The 19,267-nt window shown below is 37.3% G+C and overlaps 1 long non-coding RNA gene across 2 annotated transcripts in view; it reads left to right on the top strand.

Moving 5' to 3' along the window:
• The first annotated feature begins 955 nt into the window (after nucleotides 1-955).
• Nucleotides 956-19,267, top strand: part of LOC116423184 — a 29,493-nt gene continuing 11,181 nt past the window's right edge. Inside the window, exons 1-2 of one of the 2 annotated variants that reach the window (XR_004233676.1) lie at nucleotides 956-1,117; nucleotides 11,379-11,456. This is a non-coding gene — a long non-coding RNA (uncharacterized LOC116423184). Of the gene's footprint in view, nucleotides 1,258-11,378; nucleotides 11,457-19,267 lie in introns of both variants that reach the window. The other variant, XR_004233675.1, reaches the window with a different exon arrangement.

The following is a 19,267-nucleotide window of genomic DNA, read 5'->3' as shown; positions in this document are numbered from 1 at the left end:
TAATTTATGATTTTCTGGGCCAGTGCTAATTTCAGGACAAGGAAGGGTTCTAATAATAGTTCATATTTATGTTTGCCAAATAACATAAAATTATCTTCTTTGATCCTGTTGATATAATCTGGCCATATTAGAATTCCTAGCTCTTGGAACTCCTCTTTTCCAAGGGCAGTTCAAATGATTCCTCCATTGAAAGCTTAGCCGACTCCTCCAATTCTTAATGTCCCCCCAATTACTTTGTATTTATTTTTATATTATGTTATAAATTTATCAAACTACCAATTTTTTTTTTTTTTTTTTTTTTGGCAAGGCAATTGAGGTTAAATAACTTGCCCAAGGTTACATAGCTAATAAGCATTTAATATTGGAGGCCAAATTTGAATTCAGGTCCTTTTGATTCCAGGCCTGAAACTCTCTTATCCTGCCCCTAAAGAATCACTTTTATACAATTAGAAAAGAAATAAAATTCATCTGGGTGTGTTAACAAAAAGTCAAGAAAAAAACAAACAAAAAAGAAAACAAACAAACAAACTTGGGAAACACCTTAAATTAAATAACAAAGCTGTACTCATTAAGACCATTAAGTACAGGATAAGAAAGGAGAGAAATTAGGCACTCAAAATACTGATGAAAATGAGCGCAAGAATCTAAAGTTTCATAAGCACAAAGTTCCCAGCTCTACAAGTAAGAACTCAATTTAGCCAAAACTACAAATTATTCTGGCAGAAACTTGGTATAAATCAAACAATTCACATCTTAGGCAAAAAATAAACATATCCTGGGGAGGTATACCATTTCAATAAAATGAAGTGAAGACATAAATCTTTGTCATCCCAGTACAAAAATTCTGAACACAAGTGAACTTGAATATAATTGTTTTCTTTTGTAGTCCCACGGACGTAATTTTATGAAGAGTAGGTTCCTCAGACTTCTAGAAGCATCGCACTCGAGGGCTCGCGCATGCGCACACATACACACAGAAAATAAGATTACTAAACCCTTCGTACATCATTTAATCCAATATCTTCAGTTTTTAGACGAGGAAACTGAAGGGAGGTTAACTAGCCTAGGATCACATAACCTAGGGGGTTTCTCAGGCAGCATTTTAGTTCCCGCCTCGGTGAGTCCAAGTTCAAAATTCTATGCTGAGTAATAAATCCGTGTTAAGGCCGGTTCTACGACGCTTAATTTCAGAGAGGAAACTGGCCCCAGCAGATAAGTTTATTAGCTTTCTTGACATCAAATAGACGGAGATTTTTGGTGAGGAAAAGAGATTTCTGAGGAATGGGGGCGGGGGGGGGGCGGGGAAGAGAGTTAGTCAGAAGAAGTATTCTTTAATCAAACACGCCCCCACTGTATGTCGGGAATTTTTTCATTCATCCCATCGGTGCAAAACGCGCAGCAGCCTCAGCGCCCTGGGTATGAGCTACTGGGGTTATCTGTTTGGAAGTGGGAGTTTTTTTTTTTGGGGGGGGATGGAAAGAAGCGGGCATAAGATGCCTCGAGCCCTCCCTTTCCTTCTCTACCAGGAGGCCGTTAAACCGTTACCCGGCCGCGGCGCAGGCGCACCAGCCTCCTCTGACGCCGTGGGGGCGGGGCCTCCAGCTAGATCGCGCGCCGCTTTCTAAACCTCCCTCTTCGTTATTTTCCTAGTCCTCCTATCTCCCGCGGTCACCCCATTCATTCCTCCGCGATGACCGCCAATCAGTTCCCACCTGCCGCTCTTGCTTCTGGCGACGGGGCGGGCTTCGGCAGTTCGCGGGGGAGGGGAGAGGGGGGAGGGGAGAGGGGGAGGGGCGGCCTCCCTCCCTCACCCCCTGCTCCCGCCACGGTGGCGGAGTCACTCGAGGGCAATGACTGTCCCAGGACCTCGTCCCCGCGCTGACCCTGCGTGGGGGAGGAGACCTCGAGCAAGGTGTAGGCTTGCACGCCGCCGGGGGGGGGGGCGGCCCCCTCCCTCCCTCCCTCACCCCTGCTCCCGCCACGGTGGCGGAGTCACTCGAGGGCAATGACTGTCCCAGGACCTCGTCCCCGCGCTGACCCTGCGTGGGGGAGGAGACCTCGAGCAAGGTGTAGGCTTGCACGCCGCCGGAGGTGCAGCCCCGGGGACCGCTCAGGGAATCGGCGCCCAAGGGCGCGCAGGAAGAGCAGGCATGAGCCTTATTGGGAGGGGGAAGGAAAAAACCCTCCACAAATACCTCCTCTCTAAACTCTTGGCCTAAATCAGGTCGATGCTGCAGTCAGTTCTTGCACGCGGCCTTCTCGAATTAGGCCGATGAGAGCTGCAGGCGTGAGGCTGTTGGGATACAGCCCAACCTTACTTGGATGTTCTGTGACGCTCTTGCTCCTTTTACACCTGATCCACCACCCCCGCCAGTCACTGTGAGAGGCAGTCCCACGGACCTCCTGGGGATTATTTCTTACCACTTCATCTCCAATCTGCGGCGTTTTTGCAGGCAGCTCTCCGTGCCAGTTCTTGTGCCTCCTGGTTTCCTTCAAGTTCCCGCTAAAACCCTACCGTTTACAAGTCTTTCTTGACCCCTCCGAACTGCTGCTACTTTCCCCCCAATTATCTTCTATTTATCCTGCGTATTGTTGGAAGGGACAGAGTTGTTTTCTCGCAGTCTTCCCGAAATCATTTCGCTGAGCTTCCAGACACTGTCTTTTACCTTCTCTTGTACTCAGCACAGTGCCTGGTGCCTATAGTCTTTGAGACCTGTGTGGGCTTTTCTCGGCAAAGATACTGGAGCGGTTTGCTATTTCCTTCAACGGCCATTTGACAGATGAGGAAACTGAGGCAAATAGGATGATGTGGCTTGCCCACGGTTACATGCATAAGTGTTCCGAGGCCACATTGGAGCTCACAAGGATAAGTCTGACTCCCGGGCCCAAATTCTATCCATTGGCACATAGTAAACGCTTAATAAATGTTGGATTGATGATCAGGACCATGACTGCTCTTTTTTGGTTACCTTTTCTATCTAAAAATTCTTGATTTCCTTATCTGTGAGTATTCCTACACTGGGACAGGAGGTTCCAAAGACAAGAACCATACAGGTTCCTTGAAGGAAAAGGCTTTATTGTCCTATAAATCAGGGTAGGAATAAACCATCAAGGGACTGATTGGTCGAAGAGGGTATTCCAGAATGGGTATTTTATAGAGAAAAGTGTCTATGTATAGGGGATGGAGATGTTTATTCTTTGCTCATTGGTTAAACCCTCTCCAGGGAGATATTTATTTCTTAACCATTGGTCACATTTTGAGAAAAACAAGGAATAGAAACATGTAGCATGACCCAAGCTCTAAAGAGTGACTAAACAGCATTTAGTATCAAGGCAACTTGGTAGGCATAGTAGGCAGTTTGGACTGTAAAGTTTTGACTTTAAAATAAAAAACACTTAAGTTCAAATACATCCTCAGATACTTACTGGTTATATGTCCCTGGGTCAAGTGACATACTCTCTGTCTGCCTGTTTCCTCATCTGAAAAATGAAGATAATATTTAATACCCACCTGCTAAAGTTGTTTTGAAGGTCAAATGAGATAGTATTTTGTAAAATGTTTTAAAACTCTAAAGAAATGTTAGCTATTATTACTAGTGTCAATAATTAATAAACATTTATTACCACTAATAATAAATGTTTATTTACCACCATGTGCCAGGTATAAGGAACAAGTGTCTTACCAAGAACTCTCTCTGACTCGCTGATGAATCCAGGAAAGGTTTTATTTTACAATCTTGCAAGACCCAAACTCTAAACTAGTAGGCACACTCTTGAAGCACATTCCTTAATTCTCTGTCCCTGAAAGGCCTGACCCTCTTGTTTCCCTCATTGGCTGGGTACTTCAGAGGGTACAGTCTATCTGAAGAGCTTAATTCCCCTGTGGGAATCCCTGATTGCATCTGCCATTGTTATTCACCTTATTTGGTCATAGTTCCCTCCATAGTGAGTGACTATATTGACAATCCCTCCAACTAACTACAACTTCCATTCCCCACATTTCAGCAATCCTAGCCCTTATTTCCTTTTTACCCTTATTTGGACATGTATATAACCCTTGTGCATCTACCTGTTTCTTATTCTAATTTATGACTTCCCTCTGTAAATTTCAATTCCTTAATCCACAGTCAATTTAACATTTAGGTTTCATTTCTTAAATTTTGGTTTAATTTCTCTGATTTTGATTTTTTTTTTATATAATTGAAAACTTAACCCTCATCTACTTCTCACACAGGCACTGGGCTAATGTAAGGGATACAAATCATCAACAGTCATGGTGATTTACAATTGCTTGCCTCAATGCCTGAGCACAAATCTAGTGTGTAGAGAGTATTGCTATTTCCAAAACTTTGGGGGTCAAGGTATTGACTATCTCCACCAGAATTTGAGGAAAGCAAAAGGCACTCATTTTATCTCTCAGGGATTTCATTTCTTTCCACTTCATCTAGACTGCTGGAGAATACGGTCCACAAAGAGCTAGTGTAGGCTGGTAGTTTTGTGCTGTTCTGAGGCCCATAAGATAAGGCAAAAGCTGACTTCTCAGAGACTTCATCCAGGTTACTGTAGGGGGGGTGGAAAGTGGAGGTAATGGTTTGATGGTTTGAATAGAAACAGCAGCAGGGAACTAAGTATTGATTCCCAATGTGTTTCCATTCAAAGTCAGATTGATACCAGGAAAGAAGATAGAATATGTACTCAAATCATTTCTTTTCGTTTAGTGAAAATCTGTAGGGTTCTGTTATCTTCAAACTTGCCCTTTTTGACTAGATTAGCTTATTTAATCAATTTGTAACTCTCCTTTAGGAAAGATATATACAATATGGTAAACTCCATCAGGGATCCTAAAAATTTTTTGGTGATGAAAGTTACTTCTCATCTTCCTTAAACCTAAAATTAGGGGGAGGGGAAAGGAGAAATTTGGTTATCCTTTCCTGTAGTCAGTCTTTATTGATATTATTGTCTTCCAATTTCAGTACCACAGTTTAGAAAAGATATTGGTAAGCTGGAGAGAAACCAAAGAAAGACAGCCAGAATGATGAAATATATGAAGGTTGTTTGAAGAAATTGGAAATGGAAATTGGAGGGTTAGCCTAGAGGGGAGAAGTTAAATTACAGAACTTCAGACAGATAACTTTCTTCACGTACTTGAAAGCTTGTAAATGGAAAAAGGATTTGGACTACTTCTGTGTGTCCCAGAGGGCAGAACTAGGAACAATGTGTGAAAGTTGCAGAAAGAAAAATTTAGGTTTCAGCTATGATAAACTTCCTAACAATTACAGCTATCTAAAAGTGGAATGCTCTGCCTGAGGGAAGGTTGATAGTTTCCTCATCTAGTTGGTCTTTAAGTGAAGGCAAGATAACCCTTTCCCGTTCAGACATGCATTGAATTAGGTGATCCCTGAGGTCCTCTCAACTCTGAAATTCTGGGAATCTGTGATAAAAATCTCTTCCCCAACTAGAAATCCTGGGATATTGTGGCAGATCTCATTCTGTTATCTGGGCCTTCCCTGCTCTAATTTTCTAGACCATTTAGAAAAATTCATTGCTCTGGGATTGAGGCTGGATGTTAAGAAGCAATGCAGTGATTTTTCACCTTTTGAATTTCCATAGTTATATTCTGCAGTGATTTATGTAGAGCAATAAATTTTGATTACTGAAAACTTATTTGTTCCTTGTCAGATATTCAACCCTACAGCTCCTTAGGCACAAGTACTATCTAGGGATAATTATTCTAATTGACATCTACTTTTTTGAGCACTATTAAGTACCCAGAGGTTATGTGCTTATGAGGGATATGTAAGGTAGAAGTTTAAGACTAGTTCCTGTCTTTCAAGGAGCTGAAAATCTACTTGAGGAGCCACAAGAAACAATAATAGTAAACAAATACAATTAGGTTCTAAATAAGTTTTAGATCGAAAGAGTTCAAAGGAGAACAATGAAATCTAAAGGCCTCAGAAAGTGTAGAACTTTCAGGAAAGGTTTCATAGGAGAGTTGGGACTTGAGCTGGATCTTAGAAGAAATAAAAGCAAGAATAGATTTTTTTAAAAAGAGTGAAGTAAAGAAAAAATAAGTAAAAAAGTTGGAAACAGTATGGTTTAGTAGGAAAGACTTGGATTTCACTTTCATTGTTACTGTTGCTGCTTCTCACCTGTATGACCTAACACACAATAAAAATGATAATTGTTATTTAAAAAACAATAGCTAGGTGCAGCTAAGTACAGTGGATAGAGCACCAGCCTTGAAGTCAGGAGGACCTCAGCTCAAATCTGGCCTTAGACGCTTAACATTTCCTAGCTGTGTGACTCTGGGCAAGTCACTTAACCCCAATTGCCTCATCAGAAAAAAAAAAAAAAAAAAAAGAAAACAAGAAAAAAAAAGCTAACATTTACATAGGGTTTTTTTGTTTGTTTGTTTGTTTTTTGTTTTTTTTTTAGGTAATCAGGATTAAGTGACTTGCCCAGACTCAAAAAAATGAGACCAGATTTGAACAAGGGTTTTCCTGACTCATGGTCCAATGCTCTATTCACTGTATCACCTACCTACCCCTTTATTTTTAATATATAATCCAGAGTTTTCAGGTTAAAGAAAAAATTACACTCATCTAGAAAGAAAAAAGAAACTCAGGTACCAAGGAGCCCCAGTCAAATGTGATTTAGCAGCCAGTAGTATAGGCTGCTATCATTTGTCAGACCTGTCATGGCTTAAGGCCTGACTTCTTAAACTGTCAGATTCAATCCCATATGAAGTCTTGTAACTTAATGTGAAGGTTGTGAAATTATGATTCATTGTCAGTAAATGTTTGATTTGTATATCTGTTTAATATACCTATATACCCAGAATCACATAAAAATTCTTTGGGTAAAAAGGGGTTGTTAGGAAAAATTTTAGAAGGCCTACTCTAAGGTAGGATGTGACAGATCAATCACTGCTTGAACAGAGCATACAGAAAGAGGGACCCTAGACGAATTGGATCACTGAGGGCCCCGGTGTTTTCCTCACTAAGAATGGCAAACTCTACCAAGGTGGGATTGGAACAGGAGGAAGGGCAGACAAGGGTGGAGTCAGTCTCTAGAAACCTTTAGTGGCATCTAGTTCATTCTTGCTGGTACCAGAGAGTATATTGTATAGGCCCGATTCTGTCCAGGTGGAATCCCACTTCTGACATCACTTTAATGTTAATAGAACAAATTGGTCTCCAGCCTAAGGATAGCCAGAACCAAATAGCAGAACAGGCAAGAGGTCAGGAATCAAACAGAAGTTTAATTTGAGAGAAAGCACTTGAATGTGGAGTCCTCTTTCTTTAAAAAAAAAAAAAAAAAAAAAAAAAGGAAAACTAGACAGGTATCCTGGAGAAACTCCCCTAGTGAGGATCCACTGTACTGTGGCTAAGTCTTAATACATTTACCAATGGTTATACAATGAGATGATGATGGTGATGAGTGGTAAGAGAAATAAGGTAACAAGTTTGATAAATAAATAGCTGAGCTTCGTGACCAGAACATGGATTTTACAAATGCTTCTCTGAGCTTAGAGAACTTTTGGTACTGATAGGAAACAATTCTGGATTTTGCTGTGGCTGAGTTAATCTAGTAGGTAGTGCAAAGAATTTTTGTTATGTTAAGTTCCAAGCAAACCTTGGCTGGCCTTAGCTCTGAATAAGGTGTCTCCTAATAGTATCCTGAACGGATCTTTAATGAAATAGAGGATTCCCAAGTATTCCTGATAAAACAACAAAAGCTATGTAAAAATCTTGAAGTTCAAATGTGGAAATTAAGAGAAATATGAAAAAGGAAACACAAAAAAAATGATTAAGTACTAAACAAAAATAAACTACATACATGAGTTTCCTCTGAATCCTATCATCAGAGATCATAGTGGAAATATACTTAGAAGGCTTGAGGGTAGCTCTGTTATATCTTATTGATCTTAAAAGAAAAATGGAAGGGGAGAGGAAGATAAATACATTGGAATGAGGGAAAGGAAAGAAAAATTAGAGGAAATTATGTCACATAATCAGAGAATACAAATGAAAATCCACACAGGCGAGGAGGAGGAGGAAGTGGGGGTGTGAAAGAAGCAGGCATTCCACAGGGTACACAAATACATTTCATTCAACAGGGAAACAGGAGGGAAAAAGAAGAAAGGAGAATTAGAGGGAAAGTGAAATAAGGGACACTGGAGAAGAAAGTAGCAAACCACATCAGTATTTTGCCAAGAAAACTCCATGGATACTATCATTATGATATGGTCCACACGACCAAAAAGAGTAGACATGACTGAACAACCTGTGCAATATGATAGGGTATACCTATTTACTGAGAGCTCCATTATGAATTCTGGTTTTTTAAACCAGTAAGTCTTTCCTTTGCTAGTTTTGTGAACAAGTTGGTAGCAGCATACTAAGTGTCCAGTAATGATTTCCCCAGATTTTCTAGAATGGGGCTATGAACTAGAAATATGAGAAATTTTCCAAAGTGAATCTAAGGTCTTCATGATGCAACAAATACCTGTGAAGTGAGGATTACAAATATAAAGTACTGATTAGGGAGGGGAAAGAATAAACATTTATTGAGTACCTACTATATACTAGGCACACATTTTACAAATGTTATCTCATTTTGGAATGGGCCCCAGCAGAGCCTTTGTTAGTAGCTAATTATAGGGGCAGGAAAAACAAGGTTCTGTTGCTCACCAGATCAGGTGCAGAATGGTTTGGGTTGTGGTAAATAGTATACAGAGTTACCCATCAAGCTAAATGCAGGGAGCTTGAATCCTGATTAAGAGGATGTGGGGAGCTTTCACGCTACATGTTTCCAAAATTTTGTTTTTGAGAAGTTCTGACCAATGGTTAAAGAGTAAATAACCCTCCTTCCCTTCTTCCCTCCCCTCCCCCCACTTGGGAAAGATAGCCCATGGTTTATTCTATAAGTACCCATCCTAATTTACCTCCTCTGACCAACCATTTCCCTGATACTGTTTGGTTCCTTTCTGCTTTGACAATAATAAAGTCCCCTTCCTTTGAGAGACCAGTTCAGGTCTCTTGTTAATTCTTATCCATTAAACTTTCCCACTGAAATTTGATCCTCATAACCCTGGCAGGTAGGTGTTATGATCCCCATTTTAGAATTGAGGAAACTAAGGCAGATTAAGTGACTTGCCCAGGGTAGCATACCTAGTGTCTTAGGGCTGCATTTGAAGTCAGATCTTCCTTATTCTAGATCCAGCACTCTAATGAATAAAATAACGTCCAGTGGATTCCAGCTTGCTCACTAAAGGCAGACAATTAGCGGTAAAATGCAGAACACATTCTTCCAATGTAAATAGTTGTCCAGTCTTTTTTTTTTTTAATTTAAAAAAATTTTTATTATAGCATTTTATTTACAAAACATATGCATGGGTAATTTTTCAACACTGACCCTTGCAAAACTTTCTATTCCAACTTTTCCCCTTCTTCCCCCAACTCTTTTCCCTAGATGGCAGGTAGTCCAATACATGTTAAATATGTATTAAATCCAATATATGTATACATATTTATACAGTTATCTTGCTGTACAAGAAAAATCAGATCTAGAAAGAAAGAAAAAAACCCAAGAAGGAAAATAAAAATGCAAGCAAACAATAACAGAAATAGTGGAAATGCTATGTTGTGGTCCACACTGATTTCTCATAGTCCTCTCTCTGGGTATAGATGGTTCTCTTTATTACTAAACAATTGGAACTAGTTTGAATCATCTCAGTGTTGAAGAGAGCCACATCCATCAGAATTGATCATCATATAGTCTTCTTGTTGCCATGTACCATGATCTCCTGGTTCTGCTCATTTCACTCAGCATCAGTTCATGTAAGTCTCTTCAGGCTTCTCAGAAATCCTCCTGCTGGTCGTTTCTTACAGAACAATAATATTCCATAACATTCATATACCATAATTTATTCAGCCATTCTCCAATTGATGGGTATTCACTCAGTTTCCAGTTCCTTGCCACTACAAACAGGGCTGCCACAAACATTTTTGCATACGTGGGTCCCTTTCCCTTCTTTATGATCTCTTTGGGATATAAGCCCAGTAGAAACACTGCTGGATCAAAGGGTATGCACAGTTTGATAACTTCTTCCAGCATAGTTCCAAATTGGTCTCCAGAATTGGTGGATTCATTCACAGTTCCACCAACAATGTATCAGTGTCCCCGGTTTCCCATATCCACTCCAACATTTGTCATTATCTTTTCCTGTCATCTTAGGTGTGTAGTAGCATCTCAGAGTTGTCTTAAATTGCATTTCCCTGATGACTAAAAACCATTACATTGAATTCCCAATCCCTATATTTATTTATGCACACCTGCATTTTTGATTTCCTTCACAAGCTAATTGTACAATATTTCAGAGTCTGATTCTTTTTCTACAACAAAATAACGTTTTGGTCAGGTATACTTATTGTGTATCTAATTTATATTTTAATATATTTAACATCTACTGGTCATCCTGCCATCTAGGGGAGGGGGTGGGGGGGGGTAAGAGGTGAAAAATTGGAACAAGAGGTTTGGCAATTGTTAATGCTGTAAAGTTACCCATGTATATATCCTGTAAATAAAAGGCTATTAAATAAAAAAAAAAATTAAATTGCATTTCCCTGATCAATAGTGATTTGGAGCACCTTTTCATATGACTAGAAATAGTTTCCATTTCTTCATCTGAAAATTATTCATATCCTTTGACCATTTATCAATTGGAGAATGGCTTGATTTCTTATAAATTTGAGCCAATTCTCTATATAATTTGGAAATGAGGCCTTTATCAGAACCTTTAACTGTAAAAATATTTTCCTAGTTTATTGCTTCCCTTCTAATCTTGTTTGCATTGGTTTTGTTTGTACAGAAACTTTTAAACTTAATATACTAAAATTATCTATTTTGTGATCAATAATGATCTCTAGTTCTTTGGTCACAAATTTCTTCGTCCTCCACAAGTCTGAGAGGTAAATTGGCCTATGTTCTTTTAATTTATTTATAATCTCATTCTTTATGTTTAGGTCATAAACCCATTTTGACTTTATCTTGGTATATGGTATTAAGTGTGGGTCAATGCCTAGTTTCTGGGTGACCAGCCTTTAGATAGATAGATAGATGGATATATATATATATATATATATATATATATATATATATACACATACACATGTAAGCACACATCTGTATGTAAATACATGTGTGTATGTATTTATGCATTATATACATACATATTTTATGCATGTATGTACACAAGGAATCCTTCATGAAGGGGAATGAAACACTAACATGGAAAACCATTTTTTAGTGGCTGAATGAGATGGAAGCTTTGAAAGCAGAATTAATTTCTCTCTCGTTTGTGCTCTTATTTTCAGGAAAAGACAGAAAAAGAGAAAGAGACAGGCAGAGAGAGCAAGAGAATGAGAGACATTTCTTATATAATGGTATTCAAGGTAAACCAGACATTTTTTTTCTGCCAGCTTATTATCAGTTCTGCAGAAACAACCTTCTAGATTCATAAATTTACAAGACTTTTCTAAATATTTGGGTGTTTATGTTCATTTAAATGTTCTGATGTTATTGTGATCTATTACCTTCTTGGTTCCTTCCTGCCCTCCTTATCATCTGCTCTTGTGTTGTGGCTTAAGGGGCAGACTGCATGTTTGTACTAGGGTCAGTGTGGGGTGGGATAGGGCAGAGAATATACACTATGTTACTTCAGTACCCTATATGACCCATATGTGGATTATTAACAAGCCTGGCCTGCATGAAGCAAAAGGTACATATTTATTGGGTAATAGTGGAAAATAATTTAAATAGGTAGACTAGAAAGATATTATGAAGAACCCTGAGAGCCAGATAGAGAAACTTAGATTTGATAGTTAAGCAAGTAAGAAGAAAAAGATTTTTGAACTAGCAAATGATATGAGGAAAGTAACATTTAAGAAAAATTAGGATGATATAGAATATAGTCCTATTATATATCATGAGTTGGTATGTATTCAAAGCATGAAAACTCATTTTAAAACGAGATTAAATAAAATGTAATTATGAAAAAACAGTTGCCACTGCAAAAATAGAAAACACTTAAAGTTAAATGCAATACAATGCTTTTGGAAGTTTCAATACAATTTTAAAAAGGTTGCTCTGTGTCTGAAGACCATTTGTAAAAGTGTTTTCTGAGAAAATCTATAAGAGGAGGAGATAAAGATTTTGAGGTTAGCATTGTTTTTGAAGTAATAGGTAAATTTTAGGGTAAGAAAAAGACAAAGATATCAGTATGGGTTGTTTGGGGGGAAAGATATCTTTGGATCATAATTGTAACTTATTACTGTTGCTGTTTGAGGTGTCAATTAAAAACATTTTAAAGGATTTTTGGATTAGCTACTGTTCTATGACATGTTGCACATATTTTCATATCATTTTCCTCACAATTTTAATAAGAGAAGACAACATATAGAATATGTTAGCAAAAGTTACAGCAGTTGGATTCCCTTTTCCTTTCTGCTACCTCCAACGTAGGCCTTAAAAGTTGTCTCTTGAGTACTCCAAGTTATACATAATCAACTTGATAGGATGCTAAAATTGATGGAGGATACACTGATGACTCTTTGCAATATCCTCCCACTCTTTATTTTCTAAATTATGCTTCCCACTCCTGCTTGCCACTTCCTTCCTCTTCAGGAAAATTTCCCTGATTAAGGCCATTCATTCTTCAGCATAATCCCTGACCTTCCTGTCCCAGAAGATATAAAATCTGTAGGTTTATAGATTATAGGATTTAGAAGTGGAAGGGCTGATAGAACTCATCTAGCCCCAATTTTCCATTTTACACATGAGCAGGATAAGGCCCAGAGAAATTAATCGATTTACCCAAATTTTACAGGTATAAGTGTCAGAGCCAAATTCAAACCCAGATCAACTGATTCCAAATCCAGTAGTAGTTCTATTATACCTTGCTGCCTCTCACAAGTTACATACCTAATACATCCCATTACTAAGCCTGTATCCCTGTGAGCAAATAATACATGTACAAGAATATTTATAGTACTTTGTATTGAGCCAAAAAAAAAAAAAAAAAAAAATCCAACCATGGAAAGTAAAAGGATTTTCATCAACTGATGAATGATGGCATAAGTTGTGGTATATGAATGTGATAGAGTACTATTGTGCTATAAGAAATGAGGAGGAAATAGATGACTTCAGAGTGATAAGGAAAGACTTCTATGAACTCATGCAGAATAAAATGATCATAACCAGAAGAACCAATTTATACTATAACATCAAAATTATAAAACAAACAATTTAAGAACTTTTTTGTAAACTAATGAATGAAATGATCATATCCAGGAGAAATTTTATAGAATAAAAACATAAAACAAACAATTCTAAAAAATATAAGGACTATAATTAATACAATTCCCATCCATGATTCTAGAGAATCAATGATTAAAGAAACTTTTTACCTATTGCCAGAGGGATGACAGATTTAACTGTGCTCTGCCTAACTGCATTTTTATTAGAGGGCATTTTTTTTCATTTCTCTTTTTTTTCTCCAATGGGGTTGAGAAGTAGGAGAAAATGCAATCAGTTGAATATAGACAGCTTTTTCTCAGGGTTGGCTATGAAAAAGAGAATGAAGAGGGAAAATATAGTAGTTTAGGGGTAGGGTAAAGGGAATGTGATGTTAAATGGAGGTTTGATGTGTTTTTTTTTTTTTTTTTTTTTTTTTAAGTTGAAGGGAATGTGGAGATGTTTGAAGGCATCAGAGAAGGAGCCAGTAGAAAAGGAGAAATTTAACATTGAAAAGGAAAGTAATGTTTGAAAGGCAAGGTGACAAAGGCATAATTTGAGGTGTTGAGATAGCAAGTAGAATGGTTACCTCATCCTCTGAGACTGTTGTAAATGAGGAGAGAATAGAAGATAATGGTGAGAGGAGAAAAAGCTAGAAATGGATTAACCTCATTTTTTTTCAGTCCAAGTATATGTAAGGAAAAGTTCTCTAACAAGAAGGAGAGAATAAGGGGTGGTTAAAGTGGTTTGACAAGAGAAGACATCTAGAAAATAGAGGACAAAATAGTACATATTTGCAAGATTGTTATAAGGATTACAGATAATACCATTATCTCTTTCACATTGTGGGGGTTAGGAGCATAGCACTAGAAAATCTATGTAAAAATTTTTGACCCCACCTTTTACTTCCTACCAGAGGAGAAGCCTAAATTTATTATGGTAGTAAAAGACAAAATATGTTGGTATTATACCATACTATATGTATATTTAATGAATTTCTGAGTTTCCAAATCAGCATAAAAATTAAATGAGAATTTTGGAAAGTTGCTAATGTGGAATTGTTTTTCATGAGTTCATTTGTATAATAAGTATCATATTTCTTACCTTTTCAATGAGTTGGGTAAGGATGGAGGAAGGGAATTTTAAAATAAATTAAGCAATTTTTAAAATTACTAGTTATAAACTGATGGCAAGAATAACAGATAAACTGATCTAGAAAACTATTAATTTCAATAATAACAGTATATATCTGCTTAAGATTTGCAAAGTGCTTTATAAATATTTATTCCTTTCATCGCGTGACTTTCCCTAATATGATTTCAATATATTGCTATAAAACAAATTATTTTTTTTTAAGGGGGGAGGAAAGTGGTCAGAGGTGCTGAATGAGCTGGATTCTCATTGAGCATCATTCAGTGAGCTGAATTCCTGGATTTGGGGTTTATTTGTTTTTTATCTTCTTTTGGATTCTTAGTGACCTAAGACCTTGAAAACAGCTGAATTTGATTCATTTTTGATCCATAGTTTCTGTTTTGGGGAGGTTTGAGAGGTTGTTGGATAAGAAAAAAATGTGTGATCTGCCATTTTGTTGCTTATGTGAGCTTCAAGTTGCCTCTATTTTAAATAAAGGAATAAAAGGTCTTAGAAATATTCAAGTTGCAGTGAGAAATGAGAATATAGTAGCCTTTTAAAAAAAGTTATTCACTATTCTGTCATAGTCTTTTATATTGACTTTCTCCTTCTAGCTAGTTTTGCTTAGGTCCAACTCTACTTCACTTTTGCTCATGCTCTGTTTCACAAGTTTTTTTTTTTTTTTTTTAAATAGTTAACATTTATTAGCACCTTATTTACAAATACCCCTTTGAGGTAGGTAGTGAAATTACTGTTTTTCTCAATTAATGGATAGAATCCCTGAGGTTCAAAAGAGTGAAATATCTTGTTTAGGATCACACACGTATTCAAAACCAAATCTCATGATTCAAAGGGAAGCTCCTTTTCTATGGCTTTCATGTAGAATTTTAAACTAATTCATGGATAAGAAGTAAACTTCTGGAAGGTAGAGTCCTAGATTAGTTAGGTTTATTTATTTTCCCATCTGAATATATCTAGATATCCCTTTCATAGAAATTAGGAAGCTGAGGAGCAGTTAGGTGGTTCAGTGGATAGACCATCAGCGCTGAAGTCAGGAAGGCCTGATTTCAAATCTGATCTCAGACACTTCACACTTAATACATCCTAGCTGTGTGACCCTGGGCAAATCACTTAACCCCAACTGCCTCAGGAAAAAAAAAAAAAAGAAAAGGAAAAAAAAACTAGGAAGCTATATCAGCACCACATATATGTTAACATAAAGCTGAAAGCATTTTGATAAATGGCTCCCAACTTTTCTTTTTCATTTTGTCTTAATAATCTAAGCTAAAGAAACTTCTTTCTGAGACAATGTACATCCATTACTAGAGCTGTTAAGTAGAAGGGAAATGACTTCTTGGATTGGGAGGTGAACTAGGTCAGGGTTTCTTAAATTTTTTCTACTTACAACCCTTTTTTGCTCAAGAAATTTTTATATGACCCAGGTATATGGTTATATAAACTAGGTATACAAACCAAACATTTACTGATAATAAATCATAATTTCTTGACTCCCACATTCAGTTATATGATTCTATCTGAAGTCCCACTCACAGTTTTAAAAGCTTTGAACTAAATGATTTCTTAGAATCAGAATCTAAGCGGCAAATCCGGCCCACAGTTTCTTTTTGCACTGCCAAAACTAAGAATGATTTTTAAAAAACCAATAAACTCTATTTTAAAATATAAAAAGCATTCTTATGCTTATCTGATACAAAAGTAGGCAGCTAGTGGATTTGCACACTCCTTTCTAAGATCCATTCCATCTCTAAAACTCTTAAGTCTCATGATTCTATGAGTTGAAGACTATAGTAAAAAGGATTTGTTTTCAGTAGACATCAGAGAAGATTCCGGGAAGATGGTGGTGTAGGTCGACAACTTCAGGCTCTCCACAAAAAAAAAAAAAAAAAAAAAAAAAAAAAAAAAAGGCAGACCATCGCCTCAGAGAGAACTTAGAGCATCAGAAAAAAAACAAGTTGGGGTGAAGCATTGTCCTCCTTAGACAGCTTGAGAGCCTCCAGGAGCCCCCAGGGGGGAGCCTTGGTCTGAATGAAGGGCAAGTCCCTCCAGGCTGACTCTGCAAAAGGAACAAACAACCAGCTTGGGGGTCCTGGGTGGGAGACATCCTCAGGCTCAGGAAATTTTATCTCAGCATAGAGGGGTAGAGGATGGGGTGGGAGGGGTGGCAGGTGGATGAGCAGAGGAGAGAAAGGCCTTCCCCTGCTGAGGGATGCGGATCACAGCTGTGTGGGCCCGACACAGTCCAGGGCCGCCGCTGGGAGAGGTGCTAATACAGGCCTGGTGGGGGCACTTGCGGAGAGTCCCAGACAAAGAAAACAGCTAAAGTTTGAAACGCTAGCAGGTGTCCTCAAACTACGGCCCGCGGGTCAGATGCAGCAGCTGAGGATGTTTATCTCCTCAGCCAGGGCTATGAAGTTTCTTTATTTAAAGGCCCACAAAACAAAGTTTTTGTTTTTACTATAGTGCGGCCCTCCAACAGTCCGAGGGACAGTGAACTGGCCCCCTATTTAAAAAGTTTGAGGACCCCTGCAGGGCCGACATGTAGCAAGATCGTTTCCAAGACTTGGGAGCCTAAACTGTGGCTTAGGGGGGTGGGAGGTTCAAATTTGAGTTTTAGGACGGAGCTCAGAAAAAAAGAGTAAGAAGGACCCGATGTGTGGGGTATTCCCAGTACCTTGGTACTGGAACCTGATTGCATAATAAATGAAATGAAACAAAAATTAAAATGAGTAAGTGGGAGAAAAAACTCAACCTCAGGTATTACTTTATGGTAATAAAGATAGAGAAGATCTGGTTTTCTATTCAGAGGAAAATAATAGAGTTTTTAAAAGCCACTCCTTTTTCAACGTGTCAGATGCTCACAAGTCCAAAAAGAGTTCTTGGAAGAACTTAAAAAAAAACTTTGGAAACCAAATAAAAGAAATCAGGAAAAATTAGGAGGAAAAAATAAGAACAATTCAAGAAAATATGAAAAAGTCAACCAACTAGAAAAAGAAAATAAAAAACTTCAGAAAGAAAATAACTCCTTGAAAACTAGAACTGATACAAGAAAAGTAAATGGGAATAGAGGGCTGGTAGTGCTGGATCCTTACTCTCATAAAAAATAAAAGAGGGAACAAAATATACATTTAAGAGTATAAAAGAACCTTCCAATAGTTTACATTCTAATAGGAGAATAAGAGTGGTTAGAAAAAGTATGGAGTGGAAGGGAGGCAATCCTTTGCCAAAGGGATGGCAAAACAAGGAGGAACCCAGGTTTGAATCCAGGTAAATGGTGAGGGTGATATGACTTGAGTAAAGGCTACATGGACTTTATAAACTAAACTAAAGAAAAGACATAATTTCCTGGGAATGAGTTTTAACTTCTCACTAAGATTTATAAAAAAGAGTTTGTCTTGTTTATGGTAACCAAGCTAAGAGTAAAAGTGTCTCTTTAAAAAAAAAAATCCAATTGGGGTGTCCTTTTGCCAATGTACAAGAGCTGCATTAATATTACAATTGTTGTGTTTAAAAAAAAAAAACCCTCTAAATTTAAACAATGTGTCTGCTTTATTTTGCTGTGAAATTTGGTCTTTTGTTGCTACTTTGCTCAGGAAAGGTTTTCTAATTAGATAGGAGAATATCTTTCTGCATATTTCTTGAAACAAAAATATTTGTGTATTAATAATTTGTCTCTAACTTTTGTTAAAACATAGCATAGATTGTTTTCTTCTTCTATTTGATGGTAACATAAATAACCATAGAGAAAATGCGATGTGTCCCAGACAGACAAAACTTTCTTGTGAAGTAATCAGGTGAATCTTTATGGAAGAGATAGCTTTTAAATTGTGCTTTAAAAGATGAGAAAAATTTCCAGCAGTCAGAAGTATGTGTTTGGAAGGGAATAGGTATTCGTATAAAGCAGTGAGAGTAGCATGATCAAAGAAAGGCACAGAAATGAAAGACTCAAAGAATAGTGATGAATCATTTTTTTCTAGATCAACTGATCTTTTAAATGAACAAGATAGCTATTCATCTTTCTGCCCGTTTGCTCCTGCTACTTAGTAATGAAAGCTCACATTTTTTGAGGGTAGCCAATAGCCACTTTGGAGGGGAAAATACAGCACCAAACATTTTCTAAATAGGTTTACTGAAGGGAAATTCTTTATCATCAGTAAGTTTTTGTTCATTTTCTCTAACCTGATTGCAATCCTTGTTAATTGTGAGTAATCAACATTTGATTTTCTAAAATTGAGCCATATTTTCTCTTTTCTAATGATTCAATCAAGTAGACTTGGGGCCTTTTCAGACAACAAAGTATTTTATGCTAGGCCAATAAGATCTAGGTCCAGTAATTTAAACATTATTTGCTCTCTGTCATAGCATTACCTTTTTTATTCTTTTACATACCCTGTTTCACCATTTCCAACAGAATGTGTAATTAGGAAAACTTACCACATCTCATCCAAGCCACTCAAGGGTATAGGGAGATTTAATGACAAATTTAGAACCATTAAAAAAAAAAAAAAACCTACTATTTTGCAATAGTAATTGTGATGTAGTATTATTTAAAATTATATTCTGATTTATTCAACTAACTCATGCAAAATGTAGGCATCTAAGAAAAAAGACAATAAGTATAAAATTATTGAGTTTGAAAAAATAAGAGAATTATGTTTGAAATATCATTTAAGAAAGAGTGAGCTTGCCATTGATACTTAGTGAAATTACCAATCTGGCCAAATCAAAATAAAAGAAAAAATATGCAACAATGAATATTTCAGGAAGCCAGAAAGAGCTCAATGTTTGGGGGTTTTATGCTTTGGGGGGGGTCTTCTCTTTT

This window comes from Sarcophilus harrisii, chromosome 4 (genome assembly GCF_902635505.1).
Source record: "Sarcophilus harrisii chromosome 4, mSarHar1.11, whole genome shotgun sequence".
Taxonomy (NCBI): domain Eukaryota; kingdom Metazoa; phylum Chordata; class Mammalia; order Dasyuromorphia; family Dasyuridae; genus Sarcophilus; species Sarcophilus harrisii.
This window is presented reverse-complemented; position numbering and strand designations above follow the sequence as displayed.